Here is a 16136-nt window from a genome sequence, read left to right on the forward strand (position 1 = left end):
GTACGTGTCCTTCAGAATCACGTTTGGCTTTAATCATTGGCCTATGTGAGGGCAACTCACAAAATGGCTGCCATACACAAAATGGAAGCCGAGGGTTCAGGACGGAAATTACGATTTCGAGGTGAAATCGTCACTCGAAGATGACGAAAATGCTCGTACATAGTGTACTTGTCATTCTCGGTCTTTTGATACCAAAATCGTCTTGATACGACGATGTTTATAACTTGAGTCCAGAATTTTAAGTACTACAACCTCCCCCCCCCCCCTGCACACAGACACACTGGACATGAGTTCTGGTTCCGGTCAGGGGGAGGAGGACAGGAAACATGCCCTCACCCGGGCAGGAATAACGCGTGAGGAGGGGCTAGAGGAATAAAGAAAACCCTGTAACCTGACCTGGCTCTCAGTGGTTCGTTTCTGTGTGGGGACACAACAGAGGAGAGGGGCTGCAATGCAATGGAGGGTGGAGAGGGGCAAGAGGACGGACAGCGAGGAGAGGGATGGACTAGCGACACATACACTCGTAGAGAGTGCATGTAAAAAAGTTTTTTTAAAGTACCCTCAGAAGCCTGCGGTCAGTGAAAGGGGACACTGGCCAAGGACCAAAAGCTGTACCTGGACATGCTCCATGGCAGGGACACACACTGAAGTCCTAGGAGGAAACAGAAAGGAGCAGGAGGCCTTGTCCACGCAGTTGCAAAGTAAGAAGATTGGCGTGGAAGCCTAGGAATGATAAGGAATGGTACATAATGGGCAGGTTCTAAAATCCATTTTAAGACTTTTTTGTAATAACAATAGATTTTGCCGACAGAGCATGCACAGTCTCAGGTGAAAACTAAAAAACAAGACAGCAGGCCTTTTCCATTTATGCACCTATGATCTGGATTCTGGAACAACACCCATGCATCCATGAAGTGCCCCAAAGCTGCTCTAATTTTGGAAAGAGTTGTGAACTTGCCTCTTTAATGACTGCTACATGACAATGCAGGTGTCTCCAACCAGTTGATTGCAAGCTACCATTAGCTCCCAGACTCCTTCAGGGTAGTGCACAACCTTGACCTCATTTTTAAGTAAGCACAGGGTCACATTTTTAAAGTTAAGGGAAGGCTTGGTTTACTTACATTTTCATCAAGTGGCAGATAGCAGAGCCTAAAAATGAGCAGTGCTCAGTCAGATTTAAGAGGCAGGTTGCAGCACAGAGATGAAGAACTGAAGCACTGGAGTATTTAACTCTTAAATAATAGTCCGTGTTGACTCAATATTGAGCTGGAGGACAAAATTATATTTCTGAATGAATTTAAATGGGGAAAAATTCAAATTAAAAGTTACCTTAATGATTAACTCTTCTCCCATTTCATTTTACTGACATTTTGCTCCCAGAGGCTAGCTGACACAGTGCCATATTTATAACTGGAAAAGTCATGTTTTCAAATGGGGAAACTTTTAAGTGAAGAAAACTTTTTCAATGAAACATGAAGTATTAATGTCTTTCCCCACTTTCATTTAAGTCAATCATGGCTTAATGTTTTATGAAGCATGTTTCCACCCTATTTAAATAAATGTATTTTTCTGTTATTAATAAAGCACCATGTCTACAGGCCACGAGGCTCAAGATGCTTGGTGTTTATAAATGTGACACCTGGAAATGGAAGAACATTATAGGGAATCCATATAAACAAAGTTAACTCAACACAGTGCCATATTTATCAGTGAAAAATACAGCCGTTATTTTAAGTGGGAGAAATTTAAAGTGCAGAAAAGTGGTCCATATTCGGAACATGTTTTGCAGAACATTTTTCTGCACTTTACATTTCTTCCATTTGTGTTATACCTGTACTGGTGCCACATATGGTTAAAGGTATGTCTTGTCCCACAAGTACATATGAGACAGTCTCAGTCACACATACACATATATCCCATTCAGACGCACACATGTTTAAACATCCCCAAAGACCGCGCTCTCAGTAACACACATGGCAGCCCTGTCATAGTGCCCCAAGTCAATGTTTTTTGTTCTAACCCTAGTATCTGGCTCTATTGAGATAAGGGTTAAAGTCAATGGCGTGTGGATGTCTGGTAACAATGCGTGAGTTACTTAGCCTTCAGGAACTCACCATGATTTTCACTCATCAGAAGTTGCTCCCTCTACAGAAAAGGTTAGAGACGCCATGCATTCACTTTCCACAACTCAGCTACCTCTTTTACTCCTCATTGACGGTTTGCTTGTTTTTTGACCCTGTACAGCTGTTCTGCCTTTTGGCTAGACTTGTACTATAGAAGTACCATATACATGCATACATACGTAAACATACATACAGGCTGACACCTCTAGACAGCAGGCTCTGTTTCTCTCATTTATACTCGAGAACGGTGCCAGTTGCTTTTTAGGGCTCGGGCCTACGTCACCACGAAGTGGGGGCGGAGTTTCCGAGCTCTTATGTATTAGAAAAAAAAAAGAATTCTGAAAGGGGTCCGGGCTGCCACATTCCAGAAAGCGCGCGTTTTTTGCGTGTGGTATTTTGCCATGTGCATGGTAATTGGTCCAGGCAAGGCTGTGTTTAAGTAAGGCAGCACGCCATAGGACTTAGGAATTTGTCAATGTCCACTTCCTGCATAAAGTGTTCGGACACGCGCAGAAGAATACATAAATCCTCAATTACCAGCTGTCCGAGGTGCCGGTAATTGAAGGCAGATGGTGCTGGGAGCGTGTGCACTGCTGTGTTTTTTTTCCCTTCAGCTCTGTGTGCGCGCATGAACAGCCGGCCAGCAATGTAGAGAATCACATGCATCAGATCTGGTTTTTTTAAACAATTGCGATCGCGAAAGTGATCTCTTTCTGTGCTGCTTGTTTTGAACAATTGCGATCGCAAAAGTGATGCTTTCTGTGCTGCTTGTTTTTCGTATGTAATCTTGTTCTTCTACGAACTCGATGGTAGCGGAGTATCCCATCCTCACCCTCTAGGTCACTTCATTAATTTTCCACGAGTCCGCCGTGTCTGGTGGCGAGTGCAGATTGGTAGTGCAGAGTGCAGAGTGGTAGTGCAGAGTGCAGAGTGGTAGTGCAGAGTGCAGAGTGGTAGTGCAGAGTGGTAGTGCAGTTTGGTAGTGCAGAGTGCAGAGTGGTAGTGCAGAGTGCAGAGTGGTAGTGCAGAGCGGTAGTGCAGAGTGGTAGTGCAGAGTGGTAGTGCAGAGTGCAGAGTGCTAGTGCAGATTGGTAGTGCAGAGTGCAGAGTGGTAGTGCAGAGTGGTAGTGCAGAGTGCAAAGTGGTAGTGCAGAGTGCAGAGTGGTAGTGCAGAGTGGTAGTGCAGAGTGGTAGTGCAGAGTGCAGAGTGGTAGTGCAGAGTGCAGAGTGGTAGTGCAGAGTGCAGAGTGGTAGTGCAGAGTGCAGAGTGGTAGTGCAGAGTGGTAGTGCAGAGTGCAGAGTGGTAGTGCAGAGTGCAGAGTGGTAGTGCAGAGTGCAGAGTGGTAGTGCAGAGTGAGAGTGCAGTTTGAGAGTGCGAGTGGTAGTGGTAGTGCAGATTGAGAGTGCAGATTGGTAGTGCAGATTGGTAGTGCAGAGTGGTAGTGCAGAGTGCATAGCGGTAGTGCAGAGTGCAGAGTGGTAGTGCAGAGTGCAGAGTGCAGAGTGGTAGTGCAGAGTGCAGAGTGGTAGTGCAGAGTGCAGAGTGGTAGTGCAGAGTGCAGAGTGGTAGTGCAGAGTGGTAGTGCAGAGTGAGAGTGCGAGTGGTAGTGCAGAGTGGTAGTGCAGAGTGAGAGTGCAGAGTGCAGTTTGGTAGTGCAGAGTGCAGATTGGTAGTGCAGAGTGCAGATTGGTAGTGCAGAGTGCAGAGTGGTATTGCAGAGTGCAGAGTGGTAGTGCAGAGTGGTAGTGCAGAGTGCAGAGTGGTAGTGCAGAGTGCAGAGTGGTAGTGCAGAGTGGTAGTGCAGAGTGGTAGTGCAGAGTGGTAGTGCAGAGTGGTAGTGCAGAGTGGTAGTGCAGAGTGCAGTTTGAGAGTGCAGAGTGCAGAGTGGTAGTGCAGAGTGGTAGTGCAGAGTGGTAGTGCAGAGTGGTAGTGCAGAGTGCAGAGTGGTAGTGCAGAGTGCAGAGTGGTAGTGCAGAGTGCAGATTGGTAGTGCAGAGTGCAGATTGGTAGTGCAGAGTGCAGATTGAGAGTGCAGAGTGCAGATTGAGAGTGCAGAGTGCAGATTGGTAGTGCAGAGTGCAGAGTGGTAGTGCAGAGTGCCTAAAACACATTATTATTATTATTATTATTATTAAAGGCTTTTATATCGCGCTCTATTACTAAAAAAATAGTATCCTGGCGCGTTGAAGGCGGAGCAGACTAGGGGGGCGTAACTAACTAGGAATACAGAAGGTAGAAAGGTTTAAACTATAATATTAAAAAGATGGGTTTTAAGACCCTTCTTAAAAGAACCAAGAGTCGGGGCGGTTTTTAAATGAAGAGGTAAAGTATTCCAGGATTTCGCTGCTCTCACTGAGATTGATTGCCCGCCAAGTCTACAATATTTAAATTTGGGGACAGTCATTTGGCACAAATTGGCCGAGCGCAGAGGGCGATTGGGAATGTACAGGCCGAACCTTTTTCTCAGGTAGACAGGACCAGTGTGGTGGATGGCTCGATACGCCAGCACTAGGATTTTAAACAGAATCCTGTGGGCAACAGGGAGCCAGTGCAAAGCACGAAGAAGAGGTCGAGCACTGGAACGCTTTGGGACATTAAACAGAAGTCTGGCGGCGGCGTTCTGAATAACCTGAAGGCGGTGAATCAAGAAAGCCGGTAGGCCAGAAAACAGTCCATTAGCATAGTCTAATCGGGAAAGTACTAATGCCCGAATGACAGTCTCTTTAGCTTCTTTCGGTAATAGAGGGAAAAACCTGCGCAAAGTTTTTAAAGTAAAAAAACAGACTCCAGTGACTTTATTTATATGGTCCTCAAACTTAAGGTTCTTACCGAACCAAACCCCCAAATTTTTCACTGGGCCCGAAGCAACTTTTGGAGGGGGTAGGTCGGTAGGCCAAAGACAATCACTAAAATCCTCAGGAAAAGAGCCATATAGTAGGATCTCGGATTTGCTTTCATTACATTTTAATTGGGCATTAGCTAACCATTGGAAGACAGAAGATAGGCATAATTGGGCCGCCGACGTATCTAAATTATCTTTGGGCCAAGTAAACAAAAGTTGCGTATCGTCGGCGTACGCCATAATTTTTGCCCCTAACTGTTCAGCCAGGTAGATCAGAGGGGTAAGATAAATATTGAAAAGCAATGGGCTTAACATGGACCCCTGAGGAACACCAGTAGAAAGCAATTTAGGAGTAGAAGCAAAAGGAGGCAACCAAACTTGTTGCGTGCGGTTTTTTAAAAATGAGGTCAGCCAGTCAAATGCGGAGCCAGTAATACCTATATCGGCTAGTCTGGAGAGTAGAAGGGAGTGAGGCACCGTATCGAAGGCGGCAGAGAGGTCCAATAAAATCAGAGCCGCTCTGCCACCCCCGTCAAGGCACTCCCGAATAGCCTCCGATATTTCGACTAGAGCCGTCTCAGTACTGTAGGCGGCCCTGAAGCCCGACTGAGCTGGGTGTAGGGCCTCCGTGGATTCCACGAATTTCTCCAGTTGACCAAAAACAATCTTTTCGCATACTTTTGCAAGCGCTGGCAGCAAAGATATTGGTCGGAAATTGGACGGGGTGGCCGGATCAAGTCCATTTTTTTTTAATAGTGGGAGTAGTTTTGCTTGTTTCCAACAGTCAGGGACGGTAGCTGAGTGGAGCGAGAGGTTAACAATCTGGGTTACCTCATTTCCCACCGATTCCGCTACACCCGCAAGTACTCTGGCCGGGCATGGGTCAGAGGGAGATCCGGATTTTAAGGCAGCAACAATGGCAGTAATATCCGAATCTAGTTGAGGGGTAAAGTCGGCCAGTTGGGCGATGCGACTGGGCATTAAAGGAAGCGGAATTGTTAAGAGAGAAGAAGGGCCATTACAAACGTTTTGCAGGTCCACCTGAATTTTGGCAATTTTTTCAACGAAGAACTCAGATAGTTCTTCGCACCATTCTTCTGAAGCGGACAGCAAAGGTTTTGATGCACAGGGGGAAACAAAGCTATTGACAATTGCAAATATTTCCTTGCTATTGTTGTTAGCTTTGCTGATGCGCCCTGCATAGTAGCTACTTTTGGCAGATCTGATGGCTGCATAATACTTTTTTTGTGCAGTCCGCAGATTCTTTTTTGCCTCAGGCAGGTAATCTAGTCTCCATAACCTTTCCAGCTTTTTGCAGCCTGATTTGAGGTCTCGGAGAGCAGGACAAAACCAAGGTTTAGAGGGGGTAGAACGAAGTCTACAGACCCGACTGCTCTTGATTGTTGCGGCAGTCGCACCCTCCACCCAAAGGTTAAATGCGCTGGCTGCAGCATCAATGTCAGGAGGAAGCAGTGGGCGAGAGGCCTTAAGACCAGCTGAAAGAATATTTAAATTAATCTTCTGTGTGTGGGCAATTTGGGGCTGGATCGCAGTAGAGAGCAATAGAGGCCAAGAGAATCTGATGAGCTTATGGTCAGACCAAGGTACTGGCTCAGGACAAACCATGTTGATGTCAAAGTTTGTGCATACCAGATCCAAAATATGGCCGCCTAGGTGGGTTGGAGCGTCCACCCATTGTTTTAGTTGGGCCATGGAGAGAACTTCTGCAAGGCGAGCCACCTCTGGTAGCTCCGGGCTATCAACATGGATATTAAAATCCCCCAGAAGGAGGTACCGGGAATGACGCAAGATCCTAGGAACTATAACTTCTTCCAGGACCTGTACGAAATTGCCGGTATAGCCAGGAGGACGGTAAACCAGCGTGCCACCAATGGATGAGTGGGCATTGAATATCAGAGAAAAGTGTAGCATCTCCGCCTCAGCCAGTTGGTCTTGGGGGTCAAAAGAGAAAATCCACTGTTCTCTGAAAACAACCGCGGTTCCGCCACCTCTACCCAGAAGGCGGTCAGACCTAAAAATTTTAAATCCACGTGGAATAGCAAGTTCAACAGAAGGGGCACATGTGTCATTGAGCCAGGTTTCCGTAATAAATAATAAATCCAACTGATTGTCACTCAGCAGCTCAAAAATATCTGCTGCATGTTTGACCAATGACCTAGCATTGATTAAACCGGCTTTCACCAGTGAGGTATCAGTGGGACGAAGAAGCGGGAGGGTAAGGCTGGGCCGAAAACGGAAATTGCACATCTGGCAGACCCGGGACGCACTGGTAGTCACGTCCCATGCAGCATCACACATACAGGAGTCGCCTTTCAGCGCCATTAGATGCCCGCGTGCATACCGTATTATGTTGTTAGGTGGCCGTCGAGATGTATTGGCAGAATGGCTGGCCCTAGGCCCGTCCGAGGCACGGACGGGCACAGACGGGCCCTCCTTTGGCGCTCCTTCGGCGCGCAGTCGGCGCGCCCGCAGCGCGTGACCGCTGCGCGTCTTAGAGTGCATTTTTATTTGTACCCACAGCCCCTCCCTCCGCTGGACCGCTAACTCGGGTCCAGCCGGGTCCGAGCCTGACTCAAGATGGCGCCCGTCTAGCCCTCCACATCAATCGGCACCTGGGAGCCGCGGTGGACCGGGGCACAGGGGACCAAGTCTTAAGCACAGTAAGGTAACAGTATTAAAAAAGATTTTTAAAAGGCACAAAAGTTAATTACAAACAATTCTTAAAATCGAAGTGCAAGTAATCTAAAAGACTCGGTAATTCAGTGGGGACCGAAGGAGAGCAGAGGAGAACCCTCGCAATCTGCTCGCCTTCACTAAGCGCTATTTCGAGGTGCTGCCACCGCCTCCAGCAAACGCCCAGCCCCACCTACTCCAAATCTATTTGTACCCACAGCCCCTCCCTCCGCTGGACCGCTAACTCGGGTCCAGCCGGGTCCGAGCCTGACTCAAGATGGCGCCCGTCTAGCCCTCCACATCAATCGGCACCTGGGAGCCGCGGTGGACCGGGGCACAGGGGACCAAGTCTTAAGCACAGTAAGGTAACAGTATTAAAAAAGATTTTTAAAAGGCACAAAAGTTAATTACAAACAATTCTTAAAATCGAAGTGCAAGTAATCTAAAAGACTCGGTAATTCAGTGGGGACCGAAGGAGAGCAGAGGAGAACCCTCGCAATCTGCTCGCCTTCACTAAGCGCTATTTCGAGGTGCTGCCACCGCCTCCAGCAAACGCCCAGCCCCACCTACTCCAAATCTATTTGTACCCACAGCCCCTCCCTCCGCTGGACCGCTAACTCGGGTCCAGCCGGGTCCGAGCCTGACTCAAGATGGCGCCCGTCTAGCCCTCCACATCAATCGGCACCTGGGAGCCGCGGTGGACCGGGGCACAGGGGACCAAGTCTTAAGCACAGTAAGGTAACAGTATTAAAAAAGATTTTTAAAAGGCACAAAAGTTAATTACAAACAATTCTTAAAATCGAAGTGCAAGTAATCTAAAAGACTCGGTAATTCAGTGGGGACCGAAGGAGAGCAGAGGAGAACCCTCGCAATCTGCTCGCCTTCACTAAGCGCTATTTCGAGGTGCTGCCACCGCCTCCAGCAAACGCCCAGCCCCACCTACTCCAAATCTATTTGTACCCACAGCCCCTCCCTCCGCTGGACCGCTAACTCGGGTCCAGCCGGGTCCGAGCCTGACTCAAGATGGCGCCCGTCTAGCCCTCCACATCAATCGGCACCTGGGAGCCGCGGTGGACCGGGGCACAGGGGACCAAGTCTTAAGCACAGTAAGGTAACAGTATTAAAAAAGATTTTTAAAAGGCACAAAAGTTAATTACAAACAATTCTTAAAATCGAAGTGCAAGTAATCTAAAAGACTCGGTAATTCAGTGGGGACCGAAGGAGAGCAGAGGAGAACCCTCGCAATCTGCTCGCCTTCACTAAGCGCTATTTCGAGGTGCTGCCACCGCCTCCAGCAAACGCCCAGCCCCACCTACTCCAAATCTATTTGTACCCACAGCCCCTCCCTCCGCTGGACCGCTAACTCGGGTCCAGCCGGGTCCGAGCCTGACTCAAGATGGCGCCCGTCTAGCCCTCCACATCAATCGGCACCTGGGAGCCGCGGTGGACCGGGGCACAGGGGACCAAGTCTTAAGCACAGTAAGGTAACAGTATTAAAAAAAATTTTTAAAAGGCACAAAAGTTAATTACAAACAATTCTTAAAATCGAAGTGCAAGTAATCTAAAAGACTCGGTAATTCAGTGGGGACCGAAGGAGAGCAGAGGAGAACCCTCGCAATCTGCTCGCCTTCACTAAGCGCTATTTCGAGGTGCTGCCACCGCCTCCAGCAAACGCCATTATCTCTAACTTAAAACAAACCCGAGCCCTAATGCATTCCTAATGCTTGTTTCCACTGGAACGCTGTCACCTGATGTTAAAACCGATTGCCTAAAGCTCAAAGTCCACGCGCAAAAACAGTGCATAGTGTCCAAAGAGAACTGCAAAAACACAACAGAACAAAACAAACAGAAGCACAAACAAAGATTCATAGACATGCTGGAATGCAAAGTTCACTGCATCGTATTACTTGTGCCTTCCCAAGCTGTGACAGTGCACATGAATTTGATAGCCGCGCGGATTCTGGATATCCTTAATGCAGATGCAATTGTAGAGCATGATAGCGAATTAAATAACATTACAATGCACTGATTCAGTATCAGACCTGGATGCAATAACCGCCAACACCACTTATGACATAAAACGCACTTTACTAAGTTAAGAAATGCAACCATTTATAGTAATAATAATAAAAAAAATACTACTACTAACTCGCAGTACTATACGTCTGCAGAAATATGCTGCTGTTTGCCAATTTAATAGTAATATAGTGCTGCAAAGAAGTGCCAAGATAGTCAGTCCCCCTGAAAGTGTCAAAGTGCTGTGGGTAGAGCTGATCTTGTCCATTTAAATGTGTGCAGCAGTCATGCATGATTGCCCATCTCTAGAGAAGTGCTGCTACAGTTTTGTCCCCAGTGCTGGAAACAGTAAAAAGATACTCAGAGATGCCGCAACTTGGAGCTGAACCTCGGGCGTAGCTGCCATTGGTGCAGCAGGTGCAGTTACACCGGTGCCCAGAGTCCTGAGGAGCCAATTGCACCATGTTAAATTGCTGTTTTTTACTAACAGCAGTCAAGAGGGCAATGTTCCTTTCTTACCCTAGGGGCTATGGCATCTTTCCTATGTTGGTACTAGGCAGGGGGTGGGGTCATGCAAGGTGGAGTCATGAGAGGCAGAACCATGAGAAGTGGCGCCAGTAACATGCACCTATACAACCTCTATGATTAAAGAAATTGATATCATGGGAAAAACTGCTAGCAAATCTGTCTGGCTACCTTACTGGCCATAAACACTCTGCGATTTGAAATAGTTTATGGGTTTAAGTCACCTGCTGCAGAGGGCCATGTTTCTGCGTATAATACAGGTAAGATAACTCAGGTGGTTATTGCAGTTGCTGGAGAGATCTGTGAGAAATCTTTGGTGTTATGTTATATTATGTTATAAGGTTTTTTATAGCGCTCATATAACTGAAGGTGTCTTGGCGCGGGTGTGCATGTGGGCAATCAGTGAGGTGAGGAAGGATGAGTCCCTAAGGACTTGGGTGTTAGAAGAGCCACGTCTATAATGCTTTTCTGAACGATAGAAGTGTTTGAGAATGTTTTATTTCAAAAGGGAGGGAGTTCCACAATTTAGTGGTAATGGTCACAAAGCTTTTACCACCCCAGCGGGCAAGTCTGAAATTGGATACTACCATATTTTTCGAGCCCAAGGAGCGTAGGAGTCTAGGAGGTGTATACCAGTTAAAGCATTGCTTAAGAGTAACTGGAGCAATATTGTGTAGTGGTGCTCAAGGCCTTAAAGCAAATCTCTTTTTGCACAGGTAGCCAATGCAATTAATTCAATGCCATAGAAGCTGAATGAAATTTGGGGAGATTTGAATGCAAAGGGCTGCTGCATTTTGTAGTGACTGAAGTTTTTATATAATTTTTTGCTAGGCCGATATACAATCCATTGCAATAGTCCAGTTTGAACAAAATGAATGCGGACATGATCAATTTTTGAAGGTTGAAGGAGATGAATCGTAGAATTTTCCGCAAAATCTTCAAGCGAAGGAAAACTGAGGAGGCTATTTGGTTAATCTTATTCTCAAAGGAGAGCTTTCTGTCAAACATGGCCCCCAGGTGTCTAACCTTCTCCGCTGGTGACGGGAGAGGTCCCATATCTGGTGGCCACCAGTCTGGTGTCCAAAAATTGGTATTGTTGTGTTGGACTTGGCCCGTTTGGCAGGCTCACCCCTGAACTTTTTGCCTGGTGTTATTAAATAATTAATAGTGATGTCTTGGTTTCTGCGCACTTTCACTGTGTCCCAGTGGAAAGTGCGTGCGCACTCTGAGTGCGTGGAGTGAGATAGGCCTGCCCTCCCATAGGAATGCATGGGGAATGTGTGTGTCCCTGGTAGTTCCTGATGTGTGGAGTGCAGGCCCGAGTTTGGTATGTGTGAACTCGTGAGAATGAATGCTGCGAGATGGTGTATGCGGCATGTATGTGTCTAGTGGGGAAGTGCTATTCCTAGACATGGCTGTACATGTGCTGTGAGGGTGCTGGCGTGTGATTGGCTGGAGCTGGCTGGCATGCCAGGCTCCAGGAAGTCTGGATGGGACTGCCCGGTGGTGAGTGGTAGATTAGCATGCTGATGGCTGGGGAGGAGTGTACCTGTGTCCTGAATGAGGCTGGGTTTTCCCCTGACAATGCTGGCTCCGCCCCCCTGTGGTTCGTCTAATGACCCAAGCCCTGCCAGTGAATAGAGAGGGTGGTTGAGCCATCAACAGTACTCCCAGACCAGCTGCGACTGGTTCTGCCCCCACCCTGCACCTAAAGACAAAGGGAAAAGGTGTATAAAAGAGGGGCTGTGACCCCATCAAAATGTTCTTGTTCCCAACTTGAATCTTGCCAGGGGCGTGCTGCTGCTTGGGCTCAGGGGAAGGCTTGCCTCCCTGGGCCCTGCCCAGCCCCTGGACTGCTGAGATGCTGGAATACTGAAGGACTTGTTGCTTTTTGTGCCTTCATAGCGCTGGGAGCGCTGTATTTCTTGCCTAGCGCTTGGGAGCGCTTTATCCTGCTTATAGCGCTTGGGAGCGCTGTTTTCATGCCCACAGCGCTTGGGAGCGCTGTTCATTCGAGCCGGTGCCCACCCGGCATTTCCCCGTTTGGTGAAGGGGTCCTGGACCCCCAGCGAGTGCCTACCTCGCTCATTTCCTTATTATTGATTTTGAGGGTGCCCACCCCTCTTGACCCCCAGTTTTCACCGCCGCGGCCCGAGCGCCGCAAAACAGGAAGCCAGGCACTGCGGTGCCTGACGTGGGGCGGGACTTCCGGTTTTGGAGGGAAGTCCCGCCTGCCGCCGCGCCCCGATTGGCTGCCTCTGCCACCGGGGAAAAAGGAAGGAGATGGGGCTGAGCAATAGCCGCCCGGGGCTCCCATGATGTGGAGAGAGCCCCGGGGCAGCCAGAAAAGTGTAGCGCCGGTGTTGCGGGGCATGGAGGGAGCCCCGGCCGAGGTGTCCGCCCGGAGCCACGAGAGCTCCGCCTCCCGCAGTCCCGGTCCCGAGATGGGGACCGGGGGAAGCGTGGTGCAAGCCTCCCCCCGCCCAGAGAAGCAGCCGGTGAGTAGAGCTGCCTGGGAGGAGGGCGGGGGAGGAGAGAGCACCTACTGAAGGCCCCAGGCGCTGGAGGCCCTGTGTCCCTAAGCAGCCCCCGCTTGACAGTGGGGCTGCTCAACGATGGGGGCATTTGTTGGCTTGAGGAGCAGGATGGCTCCAGAGGCACCCCCCCCTCACGTTATGTTGAGAGCCCGGAGAGGCTCGAGTGCTGAGAGGCTCACCGCCCGTATTTGTTTCCGAGCCCAGAGAGGCTCAAGAAGGCGCCACAGTTGTTTGCAGAGCCACAGAGGCTCTGGAGGGCATTTATTGATTTTGAGTCCCCGGAGGGGGGACTCCAACGTTGGCACCACATTTGCTCGAGCCCAGAGAGGCTCAGGGGCATTGCTTAGTTTGAGAGCCTAGAGCGCTCCAACGATGGGCAAATGATGTTCTAGAGCCCAGAGGGCTCCCACAGTTGATGCAGTTTTTGTTCCTGAGGGGCCAGTGTGGGCCCCTGGCGCAGATGTGTTTCCAGCTGCCCAGCAAGTAGTGGGCAGCTGCACCGTGTAGGTATTTCTTTCCCTAGGGACATGTACTGTGGACTTTAGGAGTGAGGCGCACTCCTTCATCCCTGGCCTTTCCCCAGCTGCGCAGCATTTAGTGCCAGCTGCAGCGTTTAGGCCCCCTGTTCTGTCCCTCAGCTGCCCAGCACTTTGTGGGCAGCTGCTACGTTTAGGTCTTGGCGCAGTGGCGCAACCTGGACCCTGGACTTTGATGTAAGTTCATGTTAATGTGATTTCTGCAAAGTGCTCTTTGCTGCACCTCTGAATGTGTTGTTGATGCGTCATGTGTTCCTTACACCGCTGAATGTAGGTTCTGCATCATGTGTTTTGTCCCCAGGTCTATGCCCCTACTTGTATTGTAATGCTTAGGTGGTTGTTTTTCCCTAGTACAGGTGGTACTAGTGAGACCCTGGTTACCAGTAGTTACTGGTTGTGTGCTATTTTGTGGTAAAGTAATTTCATATTCTAAGTGCTATTTCTGAAAGTGTTACTTCTGATTCCTGACAGTGGTCCAGGTGGCCCTGTCTTGTACATATCCCCTGTAAATTCTGCCCGTGCCTCTGGCACATTGTAAAGTGTGTGTTTTATCTAATGTGTTTTGGTGTAATACAAAGGCTATTTTTATATAACCTTGTGTGGAGTTTCCTTTGTGGTGGGTCCTGGGTGTTGTTGCTGGGGTGCGTGCGCAAATACTTAACTTACATCGCCTCCAAGTTTAGCCTTGCTGCTCGTGCCACGTTACCTAGAGGGTGAGCAGGGGTTATCTTGGCGTGTAACTCCCTTGCCCTGACTTGGGAGTGGTGGTCTCTGACTGACTTTGGCGAAAGCGCTGGCCAGCCAGGGATCCCATTTCCAACATTGGTGGCAGCGGTGGGATAAGGATTTGTGTTTGCGTTGTACCAAAGTGGCAACTGGCCGCACTACAAAACTCTGCATTATAGATGACCACATTTTTGGGGATTATTGCTTTAAGTTTGCTGAAAATGTCATTTATGTTGAAATGTGTTTCTTGTGCACTTTGAGTTAGGTGTCCCTAGCTCGGGAGGGTAGATCATCCCCCTAAGTGCAGTGTGTTTTCTGGATTCACCAGAAGGGTGGGATCCAGTGGTGGCAGCATAAGTGTGTCCAGTGCATGTGTCCCCCGTCCCTGTCCTGGAGTAATGGTACCTGTGTCAAGTGTGGTCAGGTTGAGAAGTCAGGGGTGGTAGAAACTGCCTTACCAGTCTGGGGAGGGGTGTGTGTGGATGAATGGTGTGTGGCACTGGACGTGTTTGTGAGTTCTCTGGATGGGGAGCTTGCTGAATGCTTGTGTACTCTTGTTTTGCTCAGATACCTAAGTCCTGTGTGATCAACTTTTCCCAAGAACGTCTGCAGACAGTGGAGCCTACTTTTTGATTTCTGTGGTCTGTTGAGAGACAGAATTTTGGAGTTGGTAATGTTCTGGGAGGAGAGAGGCATAGGGGATGGAGTGATTCCAAAAGGAGTGTCTGAGGTGTCTTCCAGACCAGCGTGGTGGAAGAGGTTCAGTGTAGCCCAGCTAGGTCTCGGTGTAGGGGCTCTTCCTGTCTCAAGAGGAGAAGGAGTGGGTGGGACTGCATGTCTCCAGGTTCCCAAAACCCAGTGTCAGGGCCTGGAATGTTTCTGAAGGGAACATCAGGTCGGGGGCCTAGGCTGTACCAATAGGTCATTTGAGGAGGATCTTCCAGAGTGTCTGGAGAACGTGGAACCTCTGTAACCAGGGTTCCAGTAGTTCTGGTGTCTGGCAGTACCGCTCCAGTTGGGAGGGTGCAGAAGTCCAGGTGGAGGGGTGCGAGGGGGATAGGTTCCCCAGTAGAAGAGCCAGTGGGTCAGGGGCCAACCAGAAGGGTTGTGTCGCCAGGGAGTGACCATGGTGATGCCACTTCTGTCCTGAGTGTCAGGCAGACTTGTACACGACCCATTAGTTGTGTCACCCTCAAGGAAGTCCTGGTGTGCCAGGCATCTAACCAAAGGGTAGCGTCCCTAGGTTAGGGAGCCAGATTCAGGTGGTTGCCTGTCCTGGACGGCAGGGCGACTGTAGCCAGTGTCCTGGCCGGTTTGTCTTCTAGGGGTACCCCTGTGAACACAGGTGGGGCTCATCTTAAGTGAAGAGACCCTGTGTTTCCCAGAAGGGGTGGTACAGGCCTAGCAGGGATCTTTAGGGTTCTTGGCTGAGTGTTGTGGTACTACCCTGAGAGCAGGTGGGGCCTACCTTAAGTGGAGGGACCCTGTTCTACAGTGGGAGGGTGCAGAACTCTGGAAGGGGGTCAGAGGGAGACTGACCCCTGTGCATCCGGTGAATTTGAATCCCAGGTGGTAAACCAGTTAAGGGAGCTGTGACTCCGTCATGATCACCCTGGTGTCCTGTAGGCACAGCACTGAGCAACGTCCCCCTCGAGCAACGCCGCCTCTGCGCTCACCGACGTCGTCTCGACGCCGTCAACGAGCCATAGGCTGCACCGCAACTGGGGGGCACCGCAACGTGCAACGCCTCGCTACACCGTTCTGGTGGTCTGACCGTGGTCACTGCTGCTGAGGAAGTAAGGTCCTAAACTGGTGGGAGAGTTGTGTTCTGGAGGGTGCTTCAGAAGTAGAGGTAGGGTGGGGCAATCTTGCCCGTGACCTCTGGTCAGCCTGAGGGTGCGGACCCTAGGTTGAAGGATCAGTGGTAGTTTGGAACTACACTGAGAAAGGGAGTGGAGAATGGCTATTGTAGGCCAGAGGTTACTACCCCCCACTCTGTGGATTGGCAAGGACCAGTGGTATCTGGGTGGCCTAGGGCCTGGTCCTAGCCGTGGACAACTAAGGAGTATCAGTGGGGTAGCCTAGTTGGGCCTGTTTTTTTAAGGATGTGCTTGGCTTATGGATCAACGTGGCGTA

General features: G+C 49.5%; 1 protein-coding gene across 1 annotated transcript in view; it reads right to left on the bottom strand.

Annotated features, from left to right (window-relative positions):
• Positions 1-16136, bottom strand: part of C11H22orf15 (chromosome 11 C22orf15 homolog) — a 116376-nt gene that overhangs the window by 77341 nt on the left and 22899 nt on the right. The window lies entirely within an intron of this gene.

This window comes from Lissotriton helveticus, chromosome 11 (genome assembly GCF_964261635.1).
Source record: "Lissotriton helveticus chromosome 11, aLisHel1.1, whole genome shotgun sequence".
NCBI classification, from domain to species: domain Eukaryota; kingdom Metazoa; phylum Chordata; class Amphibia; order Caudata; family Salamandridae; genus Lissotriton; species Lissotriton helveticus.